Genomic DNA, 23,811 nt, shown 5'->3' with positions numbered 1-23,811 from the left:
CAAGTCTCTCTGGCTTGAAAGGATGCTTTTGAAATATACGAAGGGTCTGGTTTTAAGGAAAAACCCAAATAGCAGTGCCTGTGAAGCTTTTCCCAACTTCTCACCTAAATTTGTTTAAAGTTAAAGAAAAAGATGAAAATACAAGGAAAGGAAACTAAGACTGTCAGCTAAACCTGTGCCAGGATTTGAGAGAAACCTCCAGGAATATCAAACAATTGGGCAGAAAGAGGAAAATGCTAGGAATTTTACTTTTTCATGTACTACAACTTTCCAGCTGGACAGAAAGTCAGGATTTGACGATTAGGAAGAAAACTTCATCATAAGCAGCAGAACTGTCAATTAGAAAATACGGTATTAATTGGGCAGAAATTTATAAAGAGAATAAAAGAAATGAAAGTGAGATAAGAGTAAAAGAGATGTGAGTGATTTAAAAAAAGACATATGAGTACATTAAAAATGCACTTGTAAAACTCAGAAATTCCACTCAGACAAGAACCCCTAGAGATACTCTTGTTTAAGTGCACCAGGAGTTACACATGTGTGTTTATAGCAATTTGTAATAGCAAAAACTCTCACAACAACCCCAGTGTTCATCAATAAAGTATTAGATAAATGAGCGTATTTTTGAGCAGTTAAAATATTCAATAGTTGAATTAAATTCATAAGAAAAGCAATATGTCCCAGAATTTGCACTGTGGAAAATCAAATCAGGAATTTTAAGGACATGCCTGAGTAGTTTCCCCAGAAAGCAGACTAAAATGAAAAAGATGGAAATATCCTCGGAAAGAAGATAGTAGTCACGGAAGATGAAGAACCAAAGTTTAACCTAAGAGTTACAGATAATCTCAAGAAAAAGAAACACAAGCAATTTGAATAGATGCAATAATGAAAAATGTCCCAGATGGAAAAAGAAAACTGTACATAAATAACACCATTAAAGGACCTGAGAAGGAAGGTAAAAAATGTTCATTATATTAAGGGCAGAAATCAATGGGAAAGAAATAAAATACAACTACCTTGAGTTATGTTCTGTTAAAAAATAAAGTTAATTTTTTAAAATTTTTTATTTCCATAGGTTATTGGGGGAATAGCTGGTGTTTCATTACATAAGTTCTCGAGTGGTGACTTGTGAAATTTTGGTGCACCCATCACGCTAGCGGTATACACTGTACCCAATGTGTAGTCTTTTATCCCTCACACCCTTCCCACTCTTTCCCCCTGAGTCCTCAAACTCCATTGTGTCCTTCTTATACTTTTGCATCCTTATAGCTTAGCTCCCACTTACGAGTGAGAACATATAGTGTTTGGTTTTTCCATTCCTGAGTTACTTCACTTAGAATAACACTCTCCAGACCAGGCACGGTGGTGCACGCCTATAATCCCAGCACTTTGGGAGGCTGAGGCAAGCAGATTGCCTGAGGTCAGGAGTTCGAGACCATCCTGGCCAACATGGTGAAACCCCATCTCTGCTAAAAATACAAAAAAAATTAGGCAGGCCTGGTGGCATACAGCTGTAATCCCAGCTGCTCAGGAGGCTGAGGCAGGAGAATTGCTTGAACCAGGGAGGTGGAGGTTGTAGTGAGCTGAGATTGCACCACTTCACTCCAGCCTGGGTGACAGAGCGAGACTCCGTCTCAAAAAAAATAAAAATAAAAATAATAAAAAAAATGTATATATAAAATATACTCTCCAATCTCAATCAGGTTGCTGTGAATGCCATTAATTCATTCCTTTTTATGGATGAGTTAGTGTTCCATCATATATTTATATACCACAGTTTATTCATTCGTGGATTGATGGGCATTTGGGTTGGTTCCACAGTTTTGCGATCGTGAATTTGCTGCTATAAACATGATTGTGCAACTATCTTCTTTGTATAATCACTTCTTTTCCTCTGGGTAGATACACAGTAATGGGATTGCTGGATTAAATGGGGTAGTTCTACTTTTAGTTCTTTAAGGAATTTCTTCACTGTTTTACATAGTGGTTGTACTAGTTCACATTCCCATCAGCAGTGTAGAAGTGCTCCCTGTTCACTGCATCCACGCCAACATCTATTATTTTTTGATTTTTTGATTATGGTCATCCTTGCAGGAGTAAGGTGCTATTGCATTGTGGTTTTGATTTGCATTTCCCTGATCATTAGTGATGTTGAGCATTTTTTCATATGTTTGTTGGCCATTTGAATATCTTCTTTTGAGAATTGTCTATTCATGTCCTTAGCCCACTTTTTGATGATATTGTTTTTTTCTTGGTGATTTGTTTGAGTTTGTTGTAGATTCTGGATATTAATCCTTTATCAGATATATAGATTGTGAAGATTTTCTCCCACTCTGTGGGTTGTCTGTTTACTCTGCTGTCTGTTCCTTTTGCTGTGCAAAAGCTCTTTAGTTTAATTCAGTCCCAGCTATTTATCTTTGTTTTTGTTGCATTTGCTTTTGGATTGTTGGTCATGAAATCCTTGCCTAAGCCAATGTCTAGAAGGGTTTTTCCGATGTTATCTTCTAGAAATTTTAGAGTTTCAGGTCCTAGATTTAAATTCTTAATCCATCTTGAGTTGATTTTTATATAAGGTGAGAGATGAGGATACAGTTTCATTCTCCTACATGTGGCTTACCAATTATCCCAGCACCATTGTTGAATAGGGTTTCCTTTCCCCACTTTATGTTTTTGTTTGCTTTGTCAAAGATCAGTTGGCTGTAAGTATTTGAGTTTATTTCTGGATTCTCTATTCTGTTCCAATGGTCTATGTGCCTATTTTTCTACCAGTACCATGCAGTTTGGGTGACTACGGCCTTACAGTGTAGTTTGAAATCAGGTAATGTGATGCCTCCAGATTTGTTCTTTTTGCTTAGTCTTTCTTCAGCTACGCAGGCTCTTTTTTGGTTCCATATGAATTTTAAAATTGTTTTTTCTAGTTCTGTGAAGAATGATGGTGATATTTTGATGGGAATTCCATGAAATGTGTAGATTACTTTTGGCAGTGAGAGGTGAAGCCAGCTGGACTTCCTGGGTTGAGTGGGGACTTGGAGAACTTTTCTGTCTTACAAGAGGATTGTAAAATGCACCAATCAGCACTCTGTAGCTAGCTAGAGGTTTGTAAAATGCACCAATCAGTGCTCTGTAAAAATGCACCAATCAGCACTCTGTAGCTAGCTAGAGGTTTGTAAAATGGACCAATCAGCACTCCGTAAAATGGACCAATCAGCACTCTGTAAAATGGACCAATCAGCACTCTGTAAAATGGACCAATCAACACTCTGTAAAATGGACCAATCAGCAGAACATGGGCAGGGACAAATAAGGGAATCAAAGCTGGCCAACCCAGCCAACAGCAGCACTCTGCTCAGGTCCCCTTCCATGCTGTGGAAGCTTTGTTCTTTCGCTCTCTGCAATAAATTTTGCTGCTGCTCACTCTTTGGGTCTGTGCCAGCTTTAAGAGCTGTAACACTCACTGTGAAGGTCCGCAGCTGACATCAGCGAGACCACAAACCCACTGGAAGGAACCAACTCTGGACACAGCAGTATGGTCATTTTCACAATAGTGATTCTATCCATTCATGAGCATGGGATGCATTTCCATTTGTGTCATTTATGTTTTCTTTCAGCAGTGTTTTATAGTTTTCCTTGTAGAGGCATTTCACTTCCTTGGTTAGGTATATTCGTAAGTATTATATATTTTTTTGCAGCTATTGTAAAAGGGGTTGAGTTCTTGATTTGATTCTCTGCTTGTTTGCTGTTGGTGTATAGGAGAGCTATTCATTTGTGTACATTAATCTTGTATACAGAAACTTTGCTGAATTCTTTTATCAGTTCTAGGAGCTTTCTCAAGGAGTCCTTAGGGTTTTCAAGGTAAACAATCATATCATCAGCAAACAGTGACATTCTGACTTCCTCTTTACCAATTTGGATGCCCTTTATTTCTTTCTCTTGTCTAATTGCTTTGGCTGGAACTTCCAGTACTATGTTGAAGAGAAGTGATAAGGGTGGGCATCCTTGTCTCATTTCAGTTCTCAGAGGGAATGCTTTCAACTTTTCCCCATTCAGTATAATGTTGGCTGTGGGTTTGTCACAGATGGCTTTTATTACATTGAGGTATGTCCCTTGTATGCTGATTTTTCTGAGAGTTTTAATCATAAAGCGATGCTGGATTTTGTCAAATGTGTTTTCTGAGTCTGTTGAGATGATCATGTGATTTTTGTTTTTAATTCTGTTTATGTGGTGTATCATATTTATTGACTTGTGTATGTTAAACCATCCCTGCATCCCTGGTGTGAAACCTGCTTGATCATGATGGATTATCTTTTCGATATGTTGTTGGATTCAGTTAGCTAGTATTTTGTTAAGGATTTTTGCACCTAGGTTCATCAGGGATATTGGTCTGCAGTTTTCCTTTTTGATTATGTCCTTTCCTGGTTTTTGCATTAGGGCAATACTGGCTTCATAGAATGAATTAAGGAAGATTCCCTCTTTCTCTATCTTGTGGAATAGTGTCAATAAGATTAGTACCAATTCTTCTTTGAATGTCTGGTAGAATTCTTCTGTGAATTCATCTGGCCCTGGAATTTTTTGTGGGTAATTTTTTTTATTACCATTTCAAACTCACTACTTGTTATTGGTCTGTTCAGGATATCTAATTCTTCCTGATTTAAGCTAGGAGGGTTGTATCATTCCAGGAATTTATCCATCTCCTCTTGGTTTTCTAGTTTAGGCACATAAAGGTGTTTATAGTAACCTTGAATGATCTTTTGTATTTCTGCAGTGTCAGTTGCAGTATCTCCTGTTTTGTTTCTAGTTGAGCTTATTTGTATTTTCTGTCTTCTTTTCTTGGTTAACCTTGCTAATGGTCTATCAATTTTATTTATCATTTCAAAGAACCACCTTTTTGTTTCACTTATCTTTTATATTATTTTTTCATTTCAATTTCATTTAGTTCTGCTCTGATCTTGGTTATTTCCTTTATTCTGCTGGATTTGGATTTCGTTTGTTCTTGTTTCCCTAGTTCCTTGAGGTATGACCTTAGATTGTCTGTTTGCGCTCTTTCAGACTTTTCTATGAAGGCGTTTAGGGCTATGAACTTTCCTCTTAGCACTGTCTTTGCTGTAACCCAGAGGTTTTGATAGGTTGTGTCACTATGGTCATTCAGTTTGAAGAATTTTTTAATTTTCAACTTGATTTCATTGTTGACCCAATGATCATTCAGAAGCAGGTTATTTAATTTCCATATATTTGCATAGTTTTGAAGGTTCCTTTTAGAGTTGATTTCCAGTTTTATTTCACTGTGGTCTGAGAATGTACTTGATATAATTTCAATTTTCTTAAAATTTTTGAGGCTTATTTGTGGCCTATCATATGATCTATCTTGGAGAAAATTCCATGTGCTGATGAATAGAATATATATTCTGGGTTGTTGGATAGAATGTTCTGTAAATATCCATTAAGTCCATTTGTTCCAGGGTATAATTTAAATCCATTATTTCTTTGTTGATTTTCTGTCTTGGTGACCTGTCTAATGTTGTTAGTGAAGTACTGAAGTCCTCCAGTATTATTGTGTTGCTGTCTATCTCATTTCTTAGTAATTGTTTTATAAGTTTGGGAGCTCCAGTATTAGGTGCATAATATATTTAGGATTTTGATATTTTCCTGTTGGACAAGGCCCTTTATCATTATATAATATCCCTCTTTGTCTTTTTAACTGCTGTTGCTTTAAAGTTTGTTTCATCTGATATAAGAATAGCTACTCCTACTCGCTTTTGTGTCCATTTGCATGGAATGTCTTTTTTCACCCCTTTACCTTAAGTTTATGTGAGTCCTTATGTGTTAGGTGAGTCTCTTGAAGACAGCAGATAGATGGTTGGTGAATTATTATCCATTCTGCAATTCCCTATTTTTTAAGTGGAGCCTTTAGGCCATTTACATTCAACGTTAGTATTGAGACGTCAGGTACACTTCCATTCATTGTGTTATTTGTTGCCTGTAAGCCTTGGTTTTTTGTTTTTATTTTTAATTGTATTTTTTCATAGGTCCTGCAAGAGTTATGCTTTAAAGAGGTTCTGTTTTGATGTGTTTCTAGGATTTGCTTCAAGATTTAGGGCTCCTTTTAGCAGTTCTTGTAGTCCTGGCTTGGTAGTGGTGAATTCTCTCAGCATTTGTTTGTCTGAAAAAGACTGTATCTTTCCTTCATTTATGAATCTTAGTTTCACCGGATACAAAATTCTTGGCTAATAATTGTTTTGTTTAAGGAGGCTAAAGATAGGGCCCCAGTCCCTTCTAGCTTATAAGGTTTCTGCTGAGAAATCTGCTGTTAATCTAATAGGCTTTCATTTATAGGTTATTTGGTGCTTTTGCCTCACAGCTCTTAAGATTCTTTCCTTCATCTTAACTTTAGATAACATGATGACAATGTGCCTAGGTGATGATCTTTTTGAGATGAATTTTCCAGGTGTTGTTTGAGCTTCTTGTATTTGGATGTCTAGCAAGCCCACAGAAGTTTTCCTCGATTATTCCCCCGAAAATGTTCTCCAAACTTTTAAATTTCTCTTCTTCCTCACGAATGCTGATTATTCTTAGGTTTGGTCATTTGACATAATCCCAGACTTCTTGGAGGTTTTGTTCATATTTTCTTATTCTTTTTTTCTTTGTCTTTTTTGGATTGGGTTATTTTGAAAACCTTGTCTTCGAGCTCTGAAGTTCTTTCTTCTGCTTGTTCGATTCTGTTGCAGAGACTTTCCAGAGCATTTTGCATTTCTCTAAGTGCGTCCATTGTTTCCCGAAGTTTTGATTTTTTTAATTTATGCTATGTATTTCATTGAAAATTTCTCTCCTCATTTCCCGTGTCATTTTAAAAGTTTCCTTAAATTGGGCTTTGCCGTTCTCTGGTGTCTCCTTGATTAGCTTAATAACTGACTTCCCAAATTCTTTTACAGGTAAATCAGGGATTTCTTCTTGGCTTGGATCCATTGCTGGTGAGCTAGTGTGATTTTGCAGGGGTGTTCAGGAACCTTGTTGTGTTATACTACCAGAGTTAGTTTCTGGTTCCTTCTCATTTGGGTAGGCTGTGTCAGAGGGAAGGTCTAGGGCTCAAGGCTGTTATTCAGATTCTTTTGTCCCACGGGGTGTTCCCTTGATGTAGTACTCTCCTCCTTTTCCTATGGATGTGGCTTCCTGAGAGCTGAGCTGTAGTGATTGTTACCTCTCTTCTGGATCTAGCCACCCAGCAAGTTTACCTGGCTCTGGGCTGGTACCGGGGGTTTTCTGAGCAGAGTCCTGTGATGTGAACTGCTTGTGAGTCTCTCAGCAATGGATACCAGCACAGTATTTGGGGTGTCTCCTGAGTTCTTCAGGAGCAATCTGCTTCCTTCTGAGGGTCTGTGGGTTCCCTTCGGCTTTCTTGATTTATTCCTATAGCCGTTCTGGAGAAAGAGTTCACAATGAGAGACTTCACATGCTGCTCTATCCGTCCGAGTGGGATCTGCAATCTAGTCCTGCCTCCCGTCTGCCATGATTCGCCTTCTTCTCTTGAAGTTAATTATTTAAAAAACTTATTTTAAGCATCCAAGAAAGAAAAAATAATAATTTCTGATAAAATTGAAACACATGCTATTTATAAGACTTTATTCTCCACAAACAAAATTATAGAAAACAACACAGCAACATGTCTTAGGGAAAAAATTGTGAGGATAAAAGTCTGAAGAACTGTGTTCTCAGAGAATTTGACCCTCAGGTATGAAGGAAAGAGAATTATATCCCTGGGTTTGCAAGAGCTTGGAAAACAAACTAGCCAAGTATGGTTTTTGACAATATTAAAGTTGTGCTTCTGTGAACGAAGCAATGAATCCTAATGAAGACTTCAAGCAGAGGAAGTCATCAAAAACAGTAAACAGAAAGGTAAATCTCAATAACTATTGCTAATATGGTTATGAAACAGAAGGGAGACAGAGAAAGTAAAAAATAATTTAATGACATTTATCTGGGTCTAAAATTGTAGATTAAGAGAAACACATAAGTGAAGAAAGACAAAGCAGAGAAGGAAACAGCTAACTTCCTCATTTTGTCTGAAAGGAGACAAAATCTCTTTTCTTTTATAATCCTAATCATTAGAAAATATAAATTAAAGCACAATTTTGAAAAACCCAAAGGTAATCTTTAATACAACTAAATACTAGAAAGTATAAAAGCTTATAAGCCATAGGCAATATAACTAAGAAAACATGAGAAAAATCACAAGCCCAGAGAAAAGAAATATGAGTAAATATATTAGTTATAGTAACAATTGTGAATAATTAAAAATACTTTAAATCCAGTTTAAAAAACATTGAACTACATGATAGTTAGAAAGCCACTCTAAGACAAAATAATATGCACAAGTTAAAAATAAAAGAATGAGCAAATATACATCAGACATTCACAAAAGAAAACAGGAAATACTAATTTCAGAAAAGACACAAAGGCAAAAGATATTAATGATAACCAAGAGGGTCATTACATATTAATACAAATATGCTTCACAAGGAAAATATAATAGTTATTCAACTTTATAAGCTGATTAGTATAATATCAACATACATAAATCAAGGATGTTAGAAATGTTAGAAATGTGAAAGGAAACTACCTTCTTATGGGTGACTGTGACACATCTCTCTTAGCGCTGGATAAACAGATATTTGGTTAAAATTTATAATTTGTAAAGATGAATCTACAGATATACTGACCTCTATTTTAAGAACTAACAAATACATTTATCTTATTTTCAAGATGAATAGAATAACTTTTTATAAAAATTTAACAAATACTGCCACAAAGAAAATGTTCAAAAGTTCCCAAATCAGAAATTATAGGGAGCTGTATTCTCAGACCACAATGCAATCAAACTATATATTTTTTAAAGTTTAAGCAATCAAAAATCCCAACACGTTGGAAGTTACCAAATTTCTCTTCTTCCTCACGAATGCTGATTATTCTTAGGTTTGGTCATTTGACATAATCCCAGACTTCTTGGAGGTTTTGTTCATATTTTCTTATTCTTTTTTTCTTTGTCTTTTTTGGATTGGGTTATTTTGAAAACCTTGTCTTCGAGCTCTGAAGTTCTTTCTTCTGCTTGTTCGATTCTGTTGCAGAGACTTTCCAGAGCATTTTGCATTTCTCTAAGTGCGTCCATTGTTTCCCGAAGTTTTGATTTTTTTAATTTATGCTATGTATTTCATTGAAAATTTCTCTCCTCATTTCCCGTGTCATTTTAAAAGTTTCCTTAAATTGGGCTTTGCCGTTCTCTGGTGTCTCCTTGATTAGCTTAATAACTGACTTCCCAAATAAATAGCTATATGGGAGAGAAAAATCCAAGGTAAAATTACAAACTTGTTTTAAAATAATGAAAATAGGACCATTATTTATCAAACCTTATGGAATGTGTTCAAAGGCAAATACTGTATGTGGGCTAAATGGTTTTTGCTCTAACTAAAAGAGAATTTTTAAAAAATTCAACTTAAGTGCAATTCAAGAAGTTAAGACAGAACAATGAAAGAATCTAAACAAGAGGAAGAAAATATTAAAAATAAATATATAAATCAATGCATGAGAAAATAGAAAAATAGTAAAGTTGACGAATAAACTACAGTACTAAATTCCTAAAGAAAAAGAACAGGCCAGGTGCTGTGGTTCACACCGTAATCCTGACACTTTGGGAGGCTGAGGTGGGCAGATCACTTGAGGCAGGGAGTTTGAGACCAACATGGTGAAACTTTGTCTCTACTAAAAATACAAAATATTAGCACTCCTGCCTGGGCACAGAGTGAGACTCTGTCCCAAAAATAAAAACAACAACAACAACAAAAAGGACAAGAACAAACCGTAGTACAAAAGTCCTAGCAGATTTAATCAAGAGAAAAAAATAAACAAATAAACAAAATTAGAAATAAGAAAGAATTTACAGTCTTAAAAGGATTTAATAACAGATTTAAAGACTATTTTAAAATGTTACTTTAAAAGTATTAGTACAAATTCATCAGTTTAACAAATTTGAAAATCTTAGTAATAAAGATTCAAAGATAATGGAGTAGAAAGTTGTCTACCAAACCTAAATAGACAACTATATACTGAAGAATTGAAACCGAAAAGGTTTTCAATAACTAAATTCAAGACAGCTGCAGAGCAGAGTTTTTTTTTAAATCAATAAGCGCTTTTCAGTTTTCAAGAAACAAATCCATCACTATGAGGTATACTCTTCTTGTACATAGAAAAACAATAGGAAACATTCCAACTCACTTCACAAAGCTAGGATCACCCTCACAGTAAAACCTAAAAATACTTAGTATAGATGCAAAAGTACGAATAAAAGATTTACATATTTAACTCAGCTGTATTAAAATAATAATTTAGCCTAAATATTTAAAGATTGCTCTAAAGAATTCATGCATATAAACCCTAATGAATATATCACACCAGTAGATTGCAAAGTAAATATATAAACATCTCAATTGATCTGCAAAATAATTTGATAAAATTTAATAAACTCTCTTGGATTTTAAAACTTGCTGAATAAGCTCAGAATTAAAATGATATTTCATGTACATCATAAAGAATATGTGTTTATCATTAACATACAGTTAACATCATATGGCTTAACAATGCTACTCTAAAAGTATCATAAACAAGTCAAGAATATCTACTATTACCACCATCATTTCCATCATTCTAGAAGTGGTAGCCAAAACAAACAAAAAAACGGAAACACATGTGTGGTCTAGTGTACTTATTGAGGGAACAGGCCTAAGTACAAACCTTTTCCCTTCATAATAACATCTATAGTCAATTCTTAGTAGAATGGAATAGGATTTTCTCAGTCAAATCTACCTGCTGGACAGGGTCCATAGCTATACCAGGTATCCCTCAAACATGGTAATTGGATGGTAAATAATTTTCTAGTTAAAACAAAAACAAAAGCAAAACCTAGGGAAATAGATATAAGGAAATCATTGAAGAAAGCTTTGGATTTAATAGCATAGTTCAGTTAAGTGATCCAAGGTGAAAAAAAATACAAAAATCAATCCTATTGCTAATAGGATTAGCTAATCCTATTGCTAATCAATCCTGTTGCTAATAATAATAGCCAATCAAAATATGATGAAGATATCCCACTCACAACAATAAGCACAATATCACAATACACAATTACAAGAATAATCTTTAAAGGAATTGTGTGGGACCAATACAATGAAAACTGTAAGAGCTTGTAAAAGGAATAAAAATACTTTCATGAAAAGAACATATCTGTGACTAAATGGGAAGAAAATAAGGTTAATGTAATCCATGAAAATCCCAATATAAATACTTAGAGTGTGGCTGTGATAGAGAGTATATTTGCAAAGCAATTCTAAAGTTTATCAGAGGAATAAACGAGAGAGAAAAAAAAGATTGAAAGCTAAATAGGGGAAGGTTGTCCCAGTGGGATGGGAAAATAGATATAACGATGGTAGAGAATGGATAGACCATAAGCCAATTCTAGTAGATTAAAAAACAAAACAATGCCAGGCAGGGTGGCACACTCCCATAATCCCAGCTACTCAGAGGGCTGACACAGGAGGATCCCTTGAGCCCGGGGAGATGGAGGCTGTGATTGCGCTACTGCACTTCAGCTTGGGTGGCAGAGTGAGAACCTGTCACTAAAAAAAAGTTTTTAAAGAATTTTTTCTAATTTAAAAAAAAAGAGTGACAATAAAAAGGTTCTATATGAGATAAAGTTGGCATCACAAATGAGTAAAGCCATAAAAGACAATCATTGGCGGTGTGAGATAATTTTTTAACCAATTGAAATAAATAATTCCTCCCTTTATGCTATAAAAACAAAGCAAACTGTAGAATGATGAAATATTTTAATGTTAAAAACTGAGGCTTTGGTGCAGTGTCTCACATCTATAATCCCAGCACGTTGAGAGGCCAAGGTGGGATGTTGGCTTGAGCCCGGAGTTCCAGACCATCCTGGGCTACATAGTGGGAATCTGTCTCTACAAAAAATACAAAATATTAGCCAGGTTTGGTGGCATGTGCCTGTATTCCTAGCTACTCCAGAGACTGAGGTGGGAGGATCCCTTGAACCCAGGAGAGATCAAGGCTGCAGCGAGCCATGATCATGCCACTGCACTCCAGCCTGGGCTGCAGAGTAAGACCATGTATGAAGCAAGCACACACACACAACAAAAAATAAAAAATAAAAAATAAATAAAAATAAAAAAACCTGAAAGCACACACACAAACACTCCTGGGGGAAAAAAAAAGGTGGATATTTATCAGGTCTCAGGAAGGGAAAGTGCTTTCTAATTATAAAGACATTAAAATGAATGTCCCCCGAAATAGTATACATTTTACTATGGAGAATATAACTTCAATTTTTCCTACAACAAGAAAGAGTATGGAAAACTGAAATGAAATCTCTATCATGAGGAAAAAGTAAATATTGTTTTAAAAGCACACCACTGAGGAAAATAATTGACACAGATTTATGACAAAAAGTTTAATATAGCTAATATATAAAGAGCTCATGTAAATCTTAAAACCTAAATAGAAAAGTTGGCAGAGAATATGAATAGATATTTCATAGAAGAAAAAAGAGGAAGGGAGGGATGGAAGGAGAGAAGGAGGGAGAAACATACGAAGGGAGGAAAGAGGGAAAGGTGAGGAAGAAAAGAAAACTAAACAAGAGGAGAAAGATTAAATTACTCAATTTCAAATACTCTTGTTTTAAAGACTACATTTTTTACTTACCAAATCAGCGAAACTTAATTCCAACACCCAGTATTGTTGAATGTGAGGTTAGAAATCAGAACAACTTTTCTAGAAAGCAAGTTTAGCAATCTATATCAAGAATTAATGTCCTTCAATTCAGTAGGTCTACTTTTAGACAGTTATCAGAAGGAAACAATTAGAGAATATTCGATAGCAGGGACATTTATTGCTGCATGACAACCGCATTTAGTTGAATTTAGTGTTAGTCATCTGAGATGTCACATAATACCAAAGTCAATTGTGAGGTGTGTCACAAGAAATTTGTTACTACTCATAGTAAAGGTACCAAACTTTGAACATTATTTAATAAATTAGGGTAGAGTCAAGGTTATCTCTGTAATGTTACTCTTACTCATATTATAATGCATTTTGTGAGTATGAAGGAAAGGGACAGAGCAATGGCAAATCCCCAAGGAGGAAAATTTGCATAAACCATAGCCTTTATTATCAATGTATGCATCAGAACTCATTGGCTTGTGAACATCATATGTCTCTAGGTGTTATAGAGGAGAAAAAAAACAGAATCACTTATAGAACTGAGTTTAGTGCAGCCATTTAAAACACATACTGCAGCCATTATTAAAAAAAAAAAAAAAGCCGGGTGTGGTGGTGGGCACCTGTAATCCCAGCTACTCAGGAGGCTGAGGCGGGAGAATCGCTTGAACTTGGGATGCGCAGGTTGCAGTGAGCCGAGATCGCACCACTGCACTCCAGCCTGGGTGACAGAGCAAGACTCCATCTCAAAAAACAAACAAACAAACAAACAAAAATTAAACCTTGATTTGGAAGAAGTTTGATGGAATGTGTAAATGATCACAATATGGTAGAGCCAGAAGGTAGAATCAAGCATATAGTGAGACCTGTTTTATAGAAGGATTAGAAGGAAGTTGACCTATGTTGTCAGTGGTAGTGTCTGCAGATTTTTAAAAATATTTTCCTGAATTTTCCATATTTTAAGTAGTGAACAGATATCACTTTTATGACTAGAAGGAAATTATTATTAACAAAATAACTGTACAAATATAAAGAAGTATAGAACATTTACAACGTAACCTGTAATCCTCTTTCCCTCCTGATCCCTGTAGCAACTAAAACATATAAGTATTTACAGAAGGAGATTTACGCCTTTCTGATGAACCTCATAGAGTCAAATCTACCATGTATTAAAAAGAAAGCCTCTGACAGCCAAAAATAACTTGGTCCCCAGCATGTCTTCATCTAACCTGCCAAAGACAATTCTTTGGCTCTTTAAGCACGTTTAATTAGAAACTAAAACGAAATACAATCATGTAATGCCTTTTCATCCTTCATGAAAACTTACTCTGTTTTTTGAGGAAAAGAGTATTAAAGGAGTAATATGAGACAAATGGCTGTACATTAGTTAATAGTCTTCATTCTTATTTACAAGCAATCATGTTAATGCCCTTTCTAGGGAGGAAAAAAGAAAAAGATGCAATGACCTTCATTGAAATTCATGCGCTAACCAACACAAAGCATATTTTAAAATGCCCTGAAAAAATGCTTCAGGGTTATGGGGTTAACACAATACAAACCGCTGCCTACCTTTCTGTTGTTTTCCTAGCCCAGAATCTTCCTAAGAGACCACAAGTTTCACACTGGGATGATGGGGAGAAGGACATCACCCTGTGTATTTGCATTGTTTCCCAGAACTGCCTTTCTAATAGCTCGAGATTCTGAAGGGCACATAAAACATTGTAATAAGAACATTTTGTGTTTTCATTTATTTCTTGGGAGAATAGCAGTCACTATTGATATATGTTCTTGACAGATCATTGGATTCACATTCCCAACAGTTTCAAATAACTAGCTAAAATATTCTTTTGAGGAATTTTTTCTTAAAAAAAAAAAGCCAGTCTTAGCTAACTTGAAGAAGCACATTTATTTTCCGAGTCTTACTGTTCCAATTTTGTTTTCTCAAACACTGTGAACCACTTTTAATTTTTAAATATTATCTTATTTACAAAGCATATACTAGAAACAGTTCTACTTTCAGGAGAGGGAAATAAAATTTCCATTTTCCATTGCTTAAAAGAAAGCATGTAAATAAGGGTTGCTTTCTTTTTTTTTTTTTAAAGTTTTGAAGTTGCTGGTACTATTTCATTTCTCCATAAAAACAATAAGCATCTAAAGCAAGGTTTCTCCACCTGTGTCCTATTGATATTTTAGAGTGGATAATTCTTTGTATTGGAGGGCTGTCCAGCGCATTGTAGGATGTACAGCAGCATCTCTGGCCTCTACCCACCAGATGCCAGTAGCACCCTCCTTCCCTCAGGGGAAGGTCACAACCATAAATGTCCTCCAGACATTACCGAATGTTCCCTGGTGACAAAATCTTCCGGTTGAGAACTTTGTTCTAAATTATACCACTCAGCGAGTGCCATATGTATATCACTTATCTTCTTTACTTACTCTAAAGTCCTCAAAAGTGAAAATTCGGCCAGGTGCAGTGGCTCAGGCCTGTAATCCCAGCACTTTGGGAGGTCGAGGTGGGCGGATCATCTGAGGTCAGCAGTTCAAGATCAGCCTGGTCAAGAGCATGAAACCCCATCTCTATGAAAAATACAAAAATTAGCTGGGCATGATGGCAGGTGCCTGTAATCCCATCTACTCGAGAAGCTGAGATGGGAGAATCGCTTGAACCCAGGAGATGGTGGTGGCAGTGAGCCGAGATCACGCCACTGCACTCCAGCCTGCACAGCTAAGCAAGACTCTGTCTCAAAAAAAAAAAAAAAAAGAAAAGAAAAGTGAAAATTCCTGTCTTTCAAAAGTTGAGACTACTTGTTATTATATTATTTACTAGTCCTTCAATATTTTAAGGATAAGATTTTACATATCCTTCAAAGAAAAATAAACAGTTGACCGAAAAACTTAGATGTTAGAGGTGTTACACTAAAATTTCATTTTGTCTTTTTACATTAATTCCTTGTTCTCACTTAGTCATGAAAATAATTTAAATTATTTTATCACAATGAATATTCAAACTTTTCATTCAAAAGTCCAAATAGAGAGATTTTCAATATAAAATAGATAATATAATTAATATAAGCCATTTACTTCTTTTTTATTTATATACTATATAATAACTAAGGTAGCAATGGAGGAGTGAGGGTTTATTAATTATATACATTTTAAAGGGCTTTTAAAAGGATTTTAATTATAACAAATTTATTGGAAACAATTAAAAAATACAGAAAAGTACATAGATTAACACCTAGGTCTTCATCTTTCAAGATTTTATTCTACTTATATAAATATATAGGATATATCCTTAACAAATCACAATTTATTATACTGCCTTATATGAATTAAACATAATGTTTGTGGGGTGATACATTAAGGGCAAAATTTACAATGATAGATATACTTAACTTTATCAAACAACTAGCTTTTACAGCACTAAGCACACGATGTTGGCTTCTTTATACATCACTCTACTTTTCAGCAGTAATCTCAACATATTGAAATTTGTCTTTCTGTTTCTCTCACAGGCTTAAATATAATTAAGTTTTTTTTTTTTTTGCTCTTTGTTTTTATTCTATGCGATGTCATCTAGATACAGATCCAAAGACCTGATAATTTTTCTGAGAAGGAATTTTTTTTCTGTTTTCCAGGGGAAGTAAGGGAGAGGCTTATGTTTTCATATTCACCTTTTATTTTCGTTTACTCTACTTGATTCCATTGAAACAAACCCAAACAAAGAAATAAGAATCCACACCTCCCCACTACAAAAACCACAGACAAGACCATTTCTGTGTTTAGAAGACTTTATTGGAAATTTGCACTTGCACCTTGGAAATCCTCTCTCTATGTCTCTTCTATCCTCACATTCAGGGAATCTTTATGAATTATTTCATTCTTTATAGTTCCCAGCCTCACATCATCTTCTTGGTTCTCTACCCCATCTCTTCCCTCAGGAGCCAGGAAAATTTCTCTCTGTTTTCTAAACAGAACTCTTTAACCATTGTTTGATTATCTTCATCTCCTGGAGGGGAATAGAGAACCCAGAGCAAGTTGGGAAAGCAAGTTCTTGACTATTGTATGATTTACAGCTGAAAGGACCCTGGTAATCAACTAGTCTAATTCTTCAATCCAAAAAAGAAAATGAGGAAACCACCAGACAATTCTAATTTTGTATTTACTGATCACACTTTAAAGTTCGGATCAAAGTAGTGGAATGAGCATTGGGAGTAATTAGACCTGGGGATCTGGGGCCATGGACTCACCTTATCTAACTGGGTTATTTATCTCTTGATCTCCGAATCTCCTTTTCATTATCTATAAAATGGGAATAGAACCCATGCTAATAAGAATATTGGCAACCCACATAAGGGTCTGCAAAGCATGTTCACACAAATTAGCTGTTTCCATCCTCAGAACATGCAGAGAGAGATAGATTCATCACCTATAATTGTTATCCTTATTTAAACACCCAGGGGAATTAATGGCTTGGTTGATTCCCACGGATGTAGCAGAATTCAAATGTGTCTTTGAACTGAAATACTATACTGAGATGCCTCCTTATCATCTTGAGGAAAAGTTATGAGGATCTAATGATGTTACATATGCGAAGGTGCTTTCCTAGTGAAAAAACATGGATGAAAAATAAATGTTTATTATGCTGTATTTATTTTCAGACAACCTTGGGAAGATGCCATCTACATAAGGATGCTTTGGTTTGAGTTCAGGTAGTTTCCACGATATCATCTCCAAATTAGGATTAAGCATTACACTCTGACAGTAGATTTTCAGTTCTATCAGGCTTCTTTAATTATTCTGGACTTGCCTTTTAGATTCATTTTGTTTATTATCAACTGTCAGTGATCGAAACATTTATTCAGCCTGGTCTCTTACACACAGACATACACACACACACACACCCTCACACACACACACCTTTTCTTTCTCCATGGCTTCTGGTAATGATATTCTTCCTTGTCTATGAATTCTCACAACGTAGTATGCCAGTCCTGTGGGTTGATTTCCCTCTTATCCAAGATGAAACATTCTAATAGACCCCCGTGGAGCATTTCACGGTGGGCTCACTATTCTCCTAAACTTGCACAGAAAATTAACAATGAATTATATCTGAAAATTTGGAGCCCCCAAAGCTCAAAAATGTTCATTCTTCCAAACCGGCTGTGTTCCAGATTTCTAATTACTTTTGTAACTTTCCATGGAATCTTCTCCATAATTTTCATTCATTTCTCAAACTATGAAGCTCACAATTGCACACATTTTCTATTGAGTTTTCCTGTGTGCTGAGTCAAACAGTTTCAAATGATACAATCACTTCATCAAAAAACAAACAGGCATTTAACAAGCACTGTCCCATACCCAATCTGCCCTATAATCTCTGGGATCCAGAGGAGGCACAGTTGTTCTCCAGCACAAAAATAAGATAATCTACTGTATTATGAATTGCTTGTGAAGAGCACAAAATAATTTCACTATATATCCATTATATTTGCTTTTTTAAAACCATCATATACATTCTTACTTGGGTCCTAAATTCCATTTTATTCTACACTAAATACAACTGTGGTTTCCCAATATATATGGATACCCTACATTTATTTTTAAATACATTCGTGCTAAGACTTTTGTATAATATTGACAATTTTCATCAAAACCGTCTTCACAGTTGGTTAAAAAAAAAAAATCAAATAAGACCACAACCCTCCTCACATGTAATTACAACAACCCCTCCTCCAAAGGAAAACTTTTTTTACCATTTCTGCTTTTAGTTTCTGCTGGTAGAAAACTAAACCGTAAACTTTTTGTTTGAACAAAACATGAACTTTAAATAATAAAATAACTAGTATATTTCTATATTTGTTATTTATTATTTACTTATCTACCTGACCCTCAGCTATATAAAACGACCTATGTAAAATGAGGTCTTACATTAGTCCTTCTTTCAACACTTCTCCAATTTTGATACTTATATTATCATTTTCAGTTTTGTTGGTTGTAATGTAGAAGTAGCTACTTAAATTTCTGTTCCTTGTCCAATAAATGTTATCTAATAAAGTTGGATAAAACCACGTTTTGTCCAATACAGTTTTTTGGCACCCCTCTATGTGGCGTGATGCCCCTACCCAGCTTTCTTCTTTGGCCCCCTTCTTTCCTCTCCCACCTTTGTCAGCTAGCTGTACCTTTACTTTTACTTGATCAAGGTTGTATAGTTTTAATCATATGCACTAATGTATATTTGTTTTTATATTTAAGTCAAGTTGAGTTGAGTTTTCTATCCCTTATGACTGAAACCCTCCTAACTCCACTGAGGGTCTCCTACATGCTGACCTTCTCGCTTGGAAGAGGGATGCTACCATCTACTTTGTGTAAACCATTCTATTTTAAAAGGATATTTTTAACCTACAACTTCTAGTTAATTCAAATATATCTTATGAAACAAAAAAGTTGGATAAGATGAAGTTCTGCAACAGTGCTAAGACAATATGTCACTCAGGAGATGACTTTTAAAAATAACTTTAACTTCGAAAAGTAAATGTTGGGCCAAGCACAGTGCCCCACACCTGTAGTCCCAGCGCATTGGGAGACCAAGGTGGGAGGATTATTTGAGGCCAGGAGTTCGAGACCAGCCTGGACAACATAGCAAGGCTCCCATCTCTACAAATTAAATTAAAATTAGCAGGACATGGTGGAGCTGTAGTCCCAGCTACTAGGGAGACTGAGGCAGGAGAATCGCTTGAGCCCAGGAGTTTGAGGTTGCCGTGAGCTATGATCATGCCACTGCTCTCTAGCCTAGGCAACACAATGAGAACCTGGCTCAAAAAAAAAAAAAAAAACAAACAAACAAACAAAGGAAATAAAAGAAAATAAATAAATAAATGTAATAAAATTTCCCAGTCAAGTACATCTATTTTTCTTCTTGCCTCTCTGGAAAAGGTTTAGAGATATTATACCTGGTGAATTAGAATCCTATTTCTCTGTGAAGGAAACAGCAGTATCCTTCATATTGTTCTCTCTACACGTTCTGGTTACGTTTAACTCTTCATACTCAAGAGTTTATGTGAGAATCAGAATATGTTAGTCATATATATTTCATCTCATTTCAGAAAGTATTTTACAGAGCTTCAATAAAATGCATACATACAAATATATAAGCTAATAATGCATAGATTAATAGTAATAAACCATGGCAAGGTAAAGGTTATGTTTATTAAAAAATTAGAGTGGCTCTAGTATTTGATAGCACAACAGAGTGACTACAGTTAACAAAAATTTATTGTACTTTTTAAAAGAACTTAAAGAGTATAATTGGATTGTAACACAAAAGAAAGGATTAATGCTTGAGGTGATAGATACTCCATTTACTCTGATGGAATTATTACATATATATGCCTGCATCAAAATATCTCATGTACCTCACAAATACATACACTTACTATGTACTTACAAAAATTTAAAATTTAAAAAAAGAAAAAAATTACAGTGGAGCAGGCCGTACCTTGTTAAATTAAGCTGTAAATTTAGTTCCAAGCTTCCTGGTAGTTGAAATAAGAAGGAGAAGCTGCAAAGATCTCATTTCAGAAAAAATAAAATTTTTCCTAACACTTAACTCTAAAAGAAATTTTCCTGAGGGACTGTGACCCAAGATACAATGGAGAAGGGAGTCTAGTGTGCCTCTCACCAATGTTTTCTAAAATTTTCTCTCTGTTACTCCACATGCACATAAAAGTTTCCTGCCATAGATACATCACACAATAAGGAAACTACATGGTTGGGTTCAAGAAATCAACAAAACATAAGTTTTGTAAAAGGAGAGTTAAAGGGATCTGATGTTGTGATTCACAAAGGCATTTTTCGCTTATCCATGTAAGAAATAGAAAGAAAAACAGAGCTAATCGTTTTACTTCTCTCTACATAGATATTATTTAATTATTCCTAAGAACATCATTTTCAGATTAATGAATTAGACTCGGTTATTTGTTGAGAAGTCACGTGGAACTCTGATTTGTCCAAGACAAGACATTCAGAAGCATTTCAAGTATCAGAATCAAGAAGATATAAATCCAGTTATTTGTTATATTCACTGATGAAGCAATCTTAAGATGATGGCAAATTAAATGTAAAGATACAGAGAAAATAATATTATAGTCATATTACCAAAGATCATGTGAGGCAACTTATAAAAGATGTCTCTGTATTTTTTAATTACCTTTACCAATGTCTATGTCTATGTATTTTTTAAAAACCATCTTTATAAATGCTAAAACTGACCCCAAAGTCAATTTCTCTCATAAACATTTAAAAATGTGCTAAAGCTGGTAGCTCTCTAAAATAGCTTCAGCTCTTTTGTTCCATTTTGGACAACTGATGAGAAAATCGCTGATGAAAAACTGAAAATATCAGTTAGTGAATGAAACATCACCACAGTGAAATCACAAATATTACCCAGACAATCACTAAAATATTCATTTCCATGTAATAAATGGGTATGGACTTGTCGATTATCAGGAAATTACCACACACTGGTTTTTACTTAACTATACTTAATAAATCATGCATATTGAATTCATATTGATAAATTCTTCCACAATTTTCACTCAGAAAATGAAATACATACAGTTAATTAACTGAAAATTACAACTGCTGGTTCAACTAAATTCAGCAAATTTTACATTCTAGTGTTACCATATGTACATTTGTTTGAAGTAATAATTAAACTTCTGTACTAGACTGCATATTTTGGGAAAAAGTAAACAAATTATATTATGACACATGGAATCTAAAAATACACATTTATTTTCCTCTTTGACAATTAAGTACAAAAGTGATAAGTGAATCTTTAATAAATGCCCCCAAAATTTTAAATTCAGTACTTGATTTGTGGGTATAACTTTGACCCAGCCATTTACAACTTCCATCTAAAACTATATTAGCAGACATAGGATACGTTAACTTATTTTAGGCATATACATTGAAACTTGCTTAAGTTTTTAAACATTATGAACAGAGTATTAAATTGGACATTATGATACATCTTATTTTTGAGGAATATACTAAGAGGAATACACTAAGAGTGAATAAAATTTCTCGTTTTCCATCCAGAATTCTTTCCTCAGTATTCTTCCCTTCTAACATCCTCTCCATTAAAAAAGAGAAAGAAACCCTAAAAGTACTGCTTTGATCTAGAATGAGCAGGCAGGAGTTTCATTCAGATCTATTTTGAGAGAAAACTGATGGGCTCAAAAATATACTTCAGATTGAAAAAATGTGCAGTCGAGGAAATATTAATGTTCTGATAATAAGCAGAGAATAATAACACATTTAAGACTGTTCTGCACTTGGCACAGTATTTTACAGAAAGCAAAGTGCTTGACAAACACTATCTTGGTTGGATCTTACAGCACCCCAAGGAGGCAGTCGTAGAGCCAGGCATATTGTTCTCTTGTAACAGAGTTAGTCATTAAGAGATTGGCTCAAGGTCAATCCAGAACCTGGATCTGTTGATAAAACTTCATTTCAGGGGTCATGTTATCCCCCAAACTTAATGTGGTAAGGCGTGGCGAGTTTCAATCATGAAAGCAAGGAGGTAATACAGCCATATTTTTCTTGTTTGGGATCTCTCTCTTCTTTTCGTTCATTGTACAGATCATCCTTTAAAAAATGTATTTGGTCATCAAAATAATTTATAAAGGAACATGCCACATGTGTACAAAAATTTTAAAATGCACAGTTTATTACCCGAAGAAATAAACTGACGTAACTATTTGAAGTACAAATAACTGTAATTTTATTTTAAAATATGCAAATATGTGTTGCCAAATACTGTTTTCGTCATGGTGTAGTCCACTTTCAGTAAACAACTCAATGAAGTTTATAAACTTCATATGAACAGTAACAAATGAGTCATCCTATTCAAATCAAATAAACAAATAACTAGTGTGCCTATTATTTGTAAGGTCCTGTGATCAAAAGGTACAGTCGTTTATAGCCAGTGCTTTACTCAAGTCCTTTCTTGATAGATAGATGGGTGGCAGATGGATAGAGATATCCTACATATCTATCATCTATCTCTACATTCTTTTCCGGTATTTCATCCAACTTCCACTGAAGATAGTTTGACTTTATTATAGAAATAAAGCTCACAATAAAGATGATTTACATACAGAACTCTTATATTTTCATTCATGGAAAAAAAACACAACATGGTGGTGCCAGTGACAGTCTGTGTTTTGGGGCAGGATAGAAACTAACCTGTTTCAGATACCTGACATTCTGGCAAAACTTATTAGGAACACAAACGCTCGGGACTCTAAATGCACCAACCTGAGCGCCGGCTGATTAGGCATTGTAAAGCAGTGTTCTAAAAGGAAAGGCCTTCACTTAAACGGTGCTACAACGTGTTTGTTCAGCTTTCTTTCACATAGAAACTTTTGCCAGAAAAGGCGTTTTAAGCCAAGGGTAAAGATATTGTGCGTCCACCGTTCCCCTCTTCAACTCTTTAGAATAATAGTCATTTAAGCACCGGACCTGTCTTCAGATTCTTACTTTGACACAGCTTTGGCCGGACTTGGCTTGATCTGGGCCCCAGGATCGGTCCCACCACCGGGCTCGGAGCGGTTTGTTCCGAATGGATCAGGGCGGGTGTGTTGCCGGAGTCGCCTTCTATTGGCTACACTCCCGGGGACTGGCTGGGCTTTCCGACACCTGATTGGGCGGAACAGCCCTCTGTACGCCGACATCATTGGAGGGCGCTGGAGCCAGGGGGCGGAGCGGGTTCCCCAGGATTCTTGACCGGGCGCGCTAGTCCGCTGAGCCGGGCGCGGGGCGCAAGAGCGGAGCCGCGCCGGCTGCTGCGGAGGGAAGGTCTCCTAAGCCAATTGGGGTCTTTGAGGCGAATACGAAGCTAGGGCCGGTTGCGTACCGGCCGCTTCTCGCCGAGGCAGTCCAGGCTTTTCCCCCGGCGGTGGCCGCTCCAAGACAGCATCTGTCAACGCTCCTCTTCTCCCCTCCTCCTCCTGCCGGGCCGGGCTCCGCCGGCTG

At 35.6% G+C, this 23,811-nt stretch overlaps 1 long non-coding RNA gene across 1 annotated transcript in view; it reads right to left on the bottom strand.

Moving 5' to 3' along the window:
* LOC129039171 (uncharacterized) overlaps window positions 1–23,593 on the bottom strand; it is a 38,325-nt gene extending 14,732 nt beyond the window's left edge. Inside the window, exons 1-4 of the long non-coding RNA XR_008503277.2 lie at window positions 23,317–23,593; window positions 14,341–14,471; window positions 12,757–12,825; window positions 8,612–8,647 (exon numbers count right to left, since the gene is read on the bottom strand). This is a non-coding gene — a long non-coding RNA (uncharacterized LOC129039171). The remainder of the gene's footprint in view (window positions 1–8,611; window positions 8,648–12,756; window positions 12,826–14,340; window positions 14,472–23,316) is intronic.
* Window positions 23,594–23,811: the final 218 nt, after the last annotated feature.

This window comes from Pongo pygmaeus, chromosome 5 (genome assembly GCF_028885625.2).
Source record: "Pongo pygmaeus isolate AG05252 chromosome 5, NHGRI_mPonPyg2-v2.0_pri, whole genome shotgun sequence".
NCBI lineage: Eukaryota > Metazoa > Chordata > Mammalia > Primates > Hominidae > Pongo > Pongo pygmaeus.
The sequence above is the reverse complement of the archived record's forward strand: the minus strand, read 5'-3'. Positions and strand labels throughout refer to the sequence as shown.